At 38.1% G+C, this 10,602-nt stretch overlaps 1 protein-coding gene and 1 long non-coding RNA gene across 2 annotated transcripts in view; one reads left to right on the top strand and one right to left on the bottom strand.

The window, feature by feature from the left end:
• Positions 1-5,442, bottom strand: part of brinp1 (bone morphogenetic protein/retinoic acid inducible neural-specific 1) — a 143,414-nt gene extending 137,972 nt beyond the window's left edge. Inside the window, exon 1 of the mRNA XM_044173274.1 lies at positions 5,311-5,442. The gene's annotated coding sequence lies outside the window, so the exon portion shown is untranslated. The remainder of the gene's footprint in view (positions 1-5,310) is intronic.
• Positions 5,380-10,602, top strand: part of LOC122865193 — a 38,451-nt gene continuing 33,228 nt past the window's right edge. Inside the window, exon 1 of the long non-coding RNA XR_006375413.1 lies at positions 5,380-5,504. This is a non-coding gene — a long non-coding RNA (uncharacterized LOC122865193). The remainder of the gene's footprint in view (positions 5,505-10,602) is intronic.

The following is a 10,602-nucleotide window of genomic DNA, read 5'->3' as shown; positions in this document are numbered from 1 at the left end:
AAACACAATAGTATTCCATTGAAATGATCTAAAACATACTGTACGAAAGTACTATATCTTTTTTTGCTTGATAAATGACTTTAATCATTAATCAGTTTTCAAATTGTTGGTGATTAATTTTCTGTCAATTGAATGATCAATGAATCGACTGTTTTTTAAGCGCTAATGAAGGCAACATACATCTACATTTATAACTTGCTTAAAAAGTTATTTTGTGGCACATTCTTTTTTTTTTAATGAAAAAAACACCGCTCCAACATTTTTTCTTCCTCTCTTTTTTCATTATTCTAATAATTAAAGTTAAATTGATACACATTATTTTTCCCTAATAACCACAAACAAGCGATGTGTTTTTTTAGCAACAACTCAGAGGAGAAATCTGAACATGGCACCAATTTGGCCACTTTACTTCACCAGCTCAGAATAGCACTGCAGTCATTCAAGACACAGCAAGTCAAAAACAGAACTCCCTATTTTTCCCTCAAACACTGGTGTCTGTCATCAGTGAGACAGTATAAAGATTGGAAGCATTTGAAAGAGGCAAAGTTTCCATATGTCCTAAGCAAAGAACAATATCTCAACTTTGAAAACAGCTCTAGCTCAAAGTGAACATCATTCGCTCAAAAGAAGAAGAAAAACAAGACAGCCAATGTCGCTGCAATATCAGAATAAAGAAACGACAGACAGATGACAGCCCTCAGCTGTCTTCAGATCCCAGTTTTTCTACATCCCTGGGTTTGACACCACAGAAAAGAGACAAAAAAGATGGATGGAGTTCAAGGATGCCTGACAGATGGACACTAGAGATGCAGGGCTAGCCCCTAGCAGTCGTAATTAAGTTGCATAATTGCACAGATAATGAGTCAGTCTGCCTTCAAGTCAAAACACTCCATGACACACAGCAGAGAAGACTTTGTCATTTGCCTGCCTTACTGCAAATGTCATTCTGCAAAAAATGTTTTAGTGGTGTCTGCAAACAATGAATTAAGACTTTACCAAAGTGGTGGCAGACTTCATTGTTAGGCTGGTGGACGATACAGTCCCCACGGTTACCACCGCAGCTTTTCATCAGAGAAATCCATCCCCAATGCTCTGAAGGTTTATACTCTGCCTGTAACTCAGGGTTTGTATTAGAGTATATAGACCATTATAAAAAAAAACTGCCTCCTTAAACTTATGGAGAGCAGTCAGGGAGTGTAAAGGCTGTTTTATAGACACTTGCCTTACAAGACGACAAAACAGGCACTACACTTAAAGCTATCCACTAAAAGGCCAACACCCTAAAACACATAAGGAATAAGGGTTTAGCATTTGTGGAGCTGCCAAACAGAAAAGTACAAGCAAGAAATATCGAATTGTTCACTGCAATTGAATTTGTTAACAGTGTATAATACATTGCAATGCATTGAGAAACTGCACGCAGAGACTTATTTTACTACACGTTGGGTCCTTTCTGATTCCACTGTAGATGCCAAGGCTGGTTCGAGCTGTCAAGGCAAGTGATGCACACACACTAAATCCTTGTCTGGATTTGTAGTTTATTAAGCCAACAGAATGGCACGGTTGAAAAATCTGAACTCATGAGAATACTTCACAGCATTATCGATGATGTGCAAGAAGAAATGTGTGTGGTGGAGAGTAATGTGGCGAGGTCATTAGCGCACTGGCTGCATTAAACCCAGAGGCTACGGAAAGACTGTGGATCCATCAAAGCCAAGCCTCTACTCAGATAACCTGGCAATGAACTCGTCAAAACTGAATATGATTTTGTTTTCACAATAACATTCTACTGAAAAGGATGGATGGAGACCGTGAGTTTCCTAAAGATGGAAAACTGACTATAGCCAACGTTCAGTGTATTCCACTGTGCACTTCAGGCCATACCAACTGCACTCACAGCTTTCACCATCGTCTTTGTGACGGAGGTAGCATGCCACATGCAAGAACTCATTCTCAACTCTTAAAAGCATTTGGCTCCGAGCACCGCATCACATGTTGCTCAAAACACAGGGCCCATCTCATTCAGCTTGCCTTCAAAAAGGCACTCAAACACACGTTAAAAGATGAATGGACATTTTGATGAAGACTCAATGCCTAGCAACAGAGCCTTCAGCTTTGGGAACAAGTCCAGAGTAAGTTAAGGTTTCTTGTGTGTGTGAATGCTGTGGTTCCCTGTGCTTTGTCTAAATCCCCCTGTTTACTAATACACATTATTATTAATTCATCTTTCAGATGGTCTTGATTTTGGCTGTTTGTTGTTAATGGCATTATACTTTATCTCATTTGCAAGCGCACCTGTTGTGGAGCCAAACTTGTCACAGCAGCTGTAAAAAATATTTTATTTTCAGTTTGACTGATTCATCAATCAATCAGTCATGACTGTTGTACAATTTGTTCATTTGTCAACCCAGGGTTCTGTTGCCATCTCTGCCAGATGTTTTCTGTTGTGAGTCGTGTTTCACATTTTTATTTCTTCATGACTAAAACCTTACTTTAAGTTTACCGGTCTTATTGTAGTTATGCCAATAAATCTAAGTTTTAACTTCACTTATTGAACAGTCAGCTGACAGTTTTATGTGATGAACAACTGAATTAAAATGTTCCATTGCTATTAATTCAATATTGAGGGAAAACAGAACACACTCTTCAGGCCAGAATTTCTTTTGTTTGAACCAAAATGCATGCAGTGAACTGTTGGTATTCTTTCATAAATATGCTCTAACAAGGATTGAATCTGACATGAGTGACAACGGCCATACATCCTCTCTCTCTGTAAAGACAGAGAAAGAAGTCAGAGACTCCCCAGAGGACACATTTGCTGCCTAGGCTTCAGACTAAGCATGTATGAGGATAACAAATGACTGGAATTCCTCACTCTCTCATCTTGACACTCATACAAGACATTCTGTTTGTGTTTACAATATACTGGAGGTAGACAGACACCATGCATGAGCTTTTAGCAGGTCTGTAACTTTCTCAGTGCTTGTGTTTTGCCTTGCTGCCTGTACCTATCTTAATTCAGATCTTAAGTTTTGTTTTGAGCCTCAGCCCTGTCAACAACCTCAATACAGATACGGCAAAAAACTGTGTAATCTGTGTCCTTGTCATTAAAAGTGATGCAACCCCTAAGGATTTCATTGGATATGCTCCACATGAGTCCTAAAGTACAGCTACGGAGGAGGTATGATTAGGGGTAGACAAATGAGTCTACGAAGCAAAAATATAAACAAGGCATCATTAGAATCGTAGTCGACTGCAGTTTGTATTATCCTCCATGTGAAAGCCTACAAAGCCTTACAAAGCGAATTCATGGAATAACCAATACTACAGCTTTTTCCTATTCAACTACATTTGAACAGATTTTTCATAAAAGCATTTTGATTAGACGCAGTTAAACAAACTTCCCTCCATTCCTCATTGTACATTTGGTACACAGGAAATCTTTGGCTTAAATGTCTTTCCATTTTATGTATTTGTAAGATACAGCATGTACAATATTAAACATAAATGTTGTCATTTGATGTATTTGATTCTACCTGAGTGACATTACAGTCAATATAATTGCATGAAGAATACAAAACTGTTCACCTGTTTTCATAGATATACATGGTTTTTAATTAGGATCTGAATGTGATCCTTGCTTTTGGTTGATAGTATATATTCTGTTTACTATCAGGATATAGCATGATGCATATTTATTGGTATTTAGATGTTCCACTTTTATATCTAATACCTTTATATCGTCGCTGGACCATTAACACAGCTTGTCTGTAAAACAATTGGTCAGAATTTCTTGAAGCCATATGACAGAATACCAAAGTTCAATGTGCCAGCCTCTTTTGCATATTATACAATATAAAGCAACTGTTAATTCCAATCTTTCACTATGAACATATGGAGTTTGTACACAGACTTAGTGTAGTACTCTTTGTGAACAAAAACAGTGGGTATTGGGCTACAACATGAGTGAGTGCTGACATGGGGTTATACTAATGATGCAATGCCTGAGGCATACTGACAGGTCTGCTGTAGGGGGCCAGGCCAGAACTCCAAGCTGCTGATGCTTACTGCTGACAGATATTGACTTCTTCTGAAGCAAGGCCTTGTGTGGATGTGTTGGTGATTACCATTTACTGCTTGTTGACATGTGGGAGTGCGTCAGGCATATTCAGGTTTGAGGCCCCACACCATGACACTCTGAAGATGTCTTACAGATTAAATATGTCTTAGTTAGAAATGGGTTTCTTTCATGGATTTTATTTTTCCCCACATCTACGTGCTATGGCTGGATTATATGTTGTTATTTCCTTCAGCGCTAACGGTGTGCACTCTCTCACCCATCCTTTTATTCTCAACCCCCTCAACCGCTTCAACCCTAGCTACTTTACTTGTTCCTGCTTTCCTTGATTATTCAAGGGCTGCCAGCCGCCCTTGATATTGATGCACTCATCTGCCCACCTTTCCAACACCACCTGTGTCAAGACTCCATTAGGAAACTAGACAATTGAGGGGGAATAAATTGTTGTCCAATAACTGTGTTTTCCTGAATAATTAGCCATTATCCTGAAATGGGGCCAACCCTATCTTCTAAAAACGAAATACATATACAACTAATTTGTTTTGACTTATTTTGGAAGGGAAGTGATGTCACTCCAAATTACATTTTTTAATCAATTAAACATACATGGAACATAAATGTAAACCATTGACTGTCAATGATGCACACACACCAGACTCTGGTCACAAAAAACACTGCTTGGCTAAACTGGTCGGTGTACACAGAGACTTAATAAAACATTTTTAAAAACATTCACAAACTTTTTTTGTGCTGGCCAGAACATCATTCATCTGGCCTAAGCCTGGGCCAGAAAGCCATTAAGGCCAAGCTGCCCAAGTACTCATTGTAGGGTTTTGACAGCCAAAAGCCAGGGTGACTATTATCTGACAAATAGACTAAGTGAAGTTAACAGCAGAGTCAAATCAATACAAGGGATTCATGAACATTGGCCCAGCATTTCCTCCAACCAACAGAACTACTTGCAAATATTCAATACACTGTATATCCCAGCAATGCACAATATATCACACAAATTAGATTTTGACTCAAATATTGCATACAGCAGTTAGTTTGACTAAGAACAAACAACAACGAAAATAGGAAATATTATTTCCACAGAGCATTTCGGTCTGCTCAGTTCACCCACTCGAGAGTTTAATGCTCAACCAACCTATCACTCCACTCCAGAATTCCTATAAGCAAATTACAAAAGTGATCAGTCAAAGAATCTTTGTAGCTAGCGTTGGTCTTACCTGCACATCTGTTAGCAGCAGTCAGTGCTTAGCGAGGTTGTGTCATCCATTTTCCAGGGAAATTCCCAAACTTAATGAGTTTGGCCAAGTGGTGGGCTCAGATGTACCAGGATGGACAGACAGCCTCTTCCATGTGTCAGTCTCGCCATCATACCTACGGCTGCACCATACCTGTGGACAAAGTATCAGCACAGGTAAATGGATGTCTAGTTAGATTAATGAGTGGGTGTGTAACGTTGCTGACTGAAATGGGTGTATAGCAGGCAGGAAACATGAATGATCTAAGTTACAGACACAACCTGATACAGATTTTTATTTTTTATTTTATTGACCATGGTTGTATTACTCCGTGGAAACGACATGTAGGCCTATGGTCTCTAGCTAACTGCTGCACACTTGTAAGCCATTTTGCATCACCCCTTTTACACCCGTTCTTCTCTGAGTCCTAACTCAGTCAAACCAGAACGTACAGACATCTTACACATACTGCTGGAATTGGCACAACTTACTCTTTCTGGTGATATCAGTATTTCCGATGTCCATCGAGTATAAACATCCGTAAATCCACTTCGAAATCATTTAAAAAGGAACTCCTTCAAATCTTGAATTACAATCATCATTTCCGTTTTCTTCTGGATCAATATAAATCCAGCTAATTGTTGTCTGTACATCCATGGTTAAAGTCTCTCTGCAGACGGAGACTTTAAGAGGGGCATGGTAACTGTCAATCATTTTTGCAACTGGTTCAGGATTGGTGACATTAGTTTTTAGGCAGAGGATTGTAAGCTTCTGATTGGCTTGAAAAAATGATTGACAGTTACCCCTCCCATTCAAAGCCTCCGGTCTGCAGAGATACCGTACTCACAGAAACCGCTCAGCTAATGCAACATGACCAAACTGTAAACAATTATAGCCATTAAAGGTGGGGGGGGGCAACCATGGTCAATAAAATATAAAGCTAACTAACTACCTGTTTGCATCCCTAAAGCATTATGGGAAATGTACTTAATTAAAATCTTCCCAAATGGAAGAAAAACAAGTTTAGTTTATGTTTTTTTTTTCATTTTACAGGATCAAAACTTTTTTTAAGGTACTAAATGATGACAACATGGTTCTTATATCCTTAGACCACAGTCTTTTCCCTTGCCATTCATATCTGCTGTGTGTTGAAAACCTATTGACATGTATAGTACTAGTCACATGCCAGATAATGGCATTAATAAGTAGCCTAATTTATCCTGAAAATAATATATGGCATGTGCCTAGCTTAGACATAGTGAATATGCCATAAATATAGGAAGTGAAAAACAACTAATTTATCAATTGCAGTGTATTGTATTTTATATTTTCTTCCACAAATAACATACAACATAAAAGTTGGATTTAAGGCAAGCAGGCCATCCTGCGAAGGGACTTGATCTTTATTTAATTCCAAAGGTGAAGTGAGAACTTGGGATAATGACTAACTTTGGTAGTAGTAGTAGCTTTGGGGCTTCTCAACATTGATGCTTCCTTGACACTGACACCTTTTGTAAAGTAAATTCCTTCCAGTGCTTCCAAAGGGACTGCTTTAATGTCAGTAGTACCGTATTTTCTCTCAGTTTAGTCGAGAGGAGTTGTCATACTATAAGTAGGGCTGCAAGGATGATTTTCAATCAATCAATTAATCTATTTTTGCTTATCAATATATTTAGTAATCTCTTATCTATCTAGTATCTATCTAGTAGTCTATAAAATGTTAATGAACAATTGGGCTCTCCGGAACTAAACTTGATACATTATTGAAAAATGTACCAATTAAAAGCCTAAAATAAATCAAAGACCCATATAAACGTAAGGGTCAATAATATGCATAGAGTGATATGTATTGTATATACATGTACAGTTTGAACATAACTTCATAACTTAAGCTGTTTTACATTGCTATACAAAGCATTGCTATAATCCATCAATTAGCAATAATTTAAGTATCACTATAATTTTATTTCTTATTATGTTTTATTATCAAGGGTGGCCAAAATATTACACCTTTCAGCATGATGCATTACAGCTCAACAGAATGACAAATTACAACTTCTACAATAACTGTATTGAATTACAGTAACACATTATCAACAAAAACACAAGTAAAATATACAGTAATGAGATTCTAGGATTTAATGAAGGGCTGATGTAGAAGATGTAGCTTTATGTATCTAGTACACTGGCAACTATGTCTAACCTGGCACTAAATTATTATTATAAGAGAGAAAGGTATTTTTCAAAAATATTTACAGGCAAAAAAACAATAGAATCCAAATGTACATTTAAACCATATAATTTCTAAAAAGCTATATTGTCTGTAAATGTCATTTTACCTGTCAGATTTTCCACTCGCTTTCCAGCACAATTTGGCCTGCACACCAACAGACAGAAAATACAAATATGCTTATTATGTGACGAACCTGCCGCAGATCTTATGCCTCCAAAACTTATCCAGTGATAACAGGCAGGAGAAATTAATGGGATTTTTATGCAAAAGAGGGATGAAAGATATCTTTTCTCAGAGACATACACAAAGGGTATTAAAGAGGTTACGATAAGAGGTCAGATACTGAAGCCAAAAATCACATCCAGCAAAGCTCTCTGCGAAATCAGTCTGTGATCTGAGCTCCGTTCCCAGTTGTGGCTTAATGAAACTTGTGGACCAATACTAGGGTGGTGAACCATGAACAAAAGGTGCCCTCTGTAACAGTCGTTGGGAAAACTCTTGTTTTGGCTTTTGGCTTTGTAACATAGGGAGGTATCTATTGACAATATATATTCTTGCCCACTGTGGTGTACAGTAAGCTTTATAATGTAAAAAGTACTTATTAGCCATAATAATGACATTGACAACTTTACTAATTGTAAAGACGTAATTGAAAGTTCATTTATAAACATTTAAAAAGAACAGAACAGGCTCAATTCAGGATAAAACAAACATATACAGTCAGTATTGATGGTAAAGGTCAGCTGAGCCAGAGGTTAAATTACTCTGCTGGAAAACCTAGAAAGTGGAACCAATGTACAGTACGGTATGTGACTGCACTGCTCGCTGTAGAAAAGCATGATCTGACTCCAAATATACACAAAAACACTCAAAACACACAAACACAAGAGTTTTTATTTCCATTTCCCACTTCAGAGAGAATTTTGTGTCTAGCATCTCAGCTCACCTCAGGGATTACAATAGTGTGTAGTCAAAGTAAACAAGTGCACTGTAGCATCTTAGATCCCAGACAGACAGACGGGAAGAAAGGAAGGAAGGATGGTAGACAGACAGACAGACAGACAGACAGGAAGAAAGGTAGATAGATAGATCATTGCTACATTTGAGATACATAGCATGTATTCCCGTAGCCAGTTACGCTGTTGTTAAATAATTTTGGAGTTTGTGTGTGACAAAGTGAGCTACTAAAACAAATGATAAAAGTCCTGCATAAATCTATGTGAAAAAGGCTGTCTGAGGCTGCTATGCTTACAATTTGATATCTGAAACACAAAATAAAGACATTTTGAAGGGTAAATACAGAACTGTATGTAGGACACAGGCAGCAGATAGGAAGAAATGACAGATAATCGTCTTGCAAAAGAAACCAAGTTGACACATTTATCTGGAAATCATAAATAAATAAAGGTTGTGGCTGAAATGAAATAAGCAGCTACAAGGGTCTAAAACTTTGTGCACAGCAGTGGCAAATATTGCATTTTTAGTTCTCTGATTAGTTTTTAATGTGAGCAATGATAGTGATGCAAAAACCTCATCAGTGAGAGCAATGCTTGAGAAACATATCCAAAGCCTTTGTCACCATATCATTTCTCTGTCTAGAAGTCCTGATCTGGAGCATTGTCACGTCTCATCAGTATGCCCTGATGTTATCACTTACCACTGCTTGAGGACAATACACAACAGTGAAGATTAGCAGAGTTAAAAAAAAATTCCAATTAATCAGGAGTTTAGTGGGGAAAGAGTTTCAATTTAATCTCCCAAAGGAGGAGGCTTCATGTACCTCATTGAAGCATGTCAGAGTTCAGGGGTTTAAGGGATTGTAGCACAGGCTTACCGCGTCTGGACAGGGACAGTTATTGAGTGCACTCGTCCTTGGGGTCGGACAAGGGCTTACGTGCAAGTGATGAGAGTGACAATGGCAGTTGTCCCTGATTGTGTCCTATACTGTTTGGTTTTGCAAAGGAAATGAAAAGGAACGAAAGGAAGGGGAGGAAGAGTACGGAAGAATGCATTCAGCTACTGCTGAAACGATTAGCATTCATTGAATTAAAAGGATTAGTTGACTAATCAAATAGTTAGTCGATGGAAAATGAACAGACAATTAAATAATCGTTTAAGTCATTCGTCAAGTAAAAATTCCACACATCCTCAGGTTGCGTTTTTTCAAAAGTGAGGATTTGCTGCTTTACTCTGCTTCATGCTGTTGTTCATTGAATATCTTTGGGTTTTGATTGGACAAAAGAAGCAATTTGGAGACGTCACCTCAGCTCTGGGAAATTGTGACTGGGACTTTTCTCCATATTCTCACACACATTTACAGACTAAATGATTGATCAGTTTAAGCAGACAGGCTCATTTGATAAAGAACACAATTTCCGTTCAAACTCACTAATTGTATTGTTTTTATTATTCTGAGTTGAGAATCATATCCACATTCTTGGCACTAAGTCAGGTGTGCTCTCAGTTCCTTCTTCGGGTGGTTTGTTGTCAGCTGTGTCAAGTCTGAGGCCACAGTACTCTGCCAGAACAAGGTGGCTTGCCCCCAACTCACTGCCCAGCTGGGATTGAGTTGTTGCCCCACATGAGGAATTTAAGTACCTCAGGGTCATGCTCATGAGTAAGACTGATTGATTGTAGACCTTATTTTTGCTTTGCAGTCAGCCAACAACTGCTTGGCTGGACTCCTGGTTGTGTCGATTAAGATTCAACATCCGTGCATATTTTTGTCAATACGCTTAAAATCTTCACTGCATTATCCACTTTTGCTCTGTGGCTGTGAAGGACACAGCTCTGAATATTTGTTACTCGTGTTATCAAAATTCTGCTCATGTCAGTCCATCAGGTTAATTAATTCAGAGCTGATGAAAGGGCTCTCTCCATATGTTCACCTGTATAAGCAAATGTAACCAAATACAGTTCAGATTGCACTCCACAGATTCACTCCTGCTGTTGAATATAGCAAAACAAAATGTGACTTTGGGCACAGAGTTAGTAATAACAGAATTGCACCTTGGACTTTTGTTTTTGCTTATATTGGGGAT

Source organism: Siniperca chuatsi, linkage group LG18 (assembly GCF_020085105.1).
Source record: "Siniperca chuatsi isolate FFG_IHB_CAS linkage group LG18, ASM2008510v1, whole genome shotgun sequence".
Taxonomy (NCBI): domain Eukaryota; kingdom Metazoa; phylum Chordata; class Actinopteri; order Centrarchiformes; family Sinipercidae; genus Siniperca; species Siniperca chuatsi.
The sequence above is the reverse complement of the archived record's forward strand: the minus strand, read 5'-3'. Positions and strand labels throughout refer to the sequence as shown.